Source organism: Myotis davidii, unplaced genomic scaffold, assembly GCF_000327345.1.
Source record: "Myotis davidii unplaced genomic scaffold, ASM32734v1 scaffold9878, whole genome shotgun sequence".
NCBI lineage: Eukaryota > Metazoa > Chordata > Mammalia > Chiroptera > Vespertilionidae > Myotis > Myotis davidii.
Genome location: NW_006288917.1, coordinates 1 through 283, shown reverse-complemented (window position 1 = coordinate 283; position 283 = coordinate 1).

Genomic DNA, 283 nt, shown 5'->3' with positions numbered 1-283 from the left:
TCTACTTCCCCTTCTCTTTTGAGACAGTTTCGCTGGGCAGAGACATGGGAGTGGACGGCGTTTTGTGGTTTGTTTTTACTTTTAGTTTTCTCAGGGCAGCGCTCGACTCTGTCCTCGTTCGTGCTGGTTTCAAGGAGGGACCTGCTGGATCTCTAGGTTCCTCTCTGGGGAATGTGTCCTTCTCCTGAGGCTGTGAGGGTTTCTCGTCTGTGCTGGTTTTAACGAATTTGATCATGTTTCTGCTGATGTTGCCTGTGTGTGTGTGTGTGTGTGAGTGTGTGTG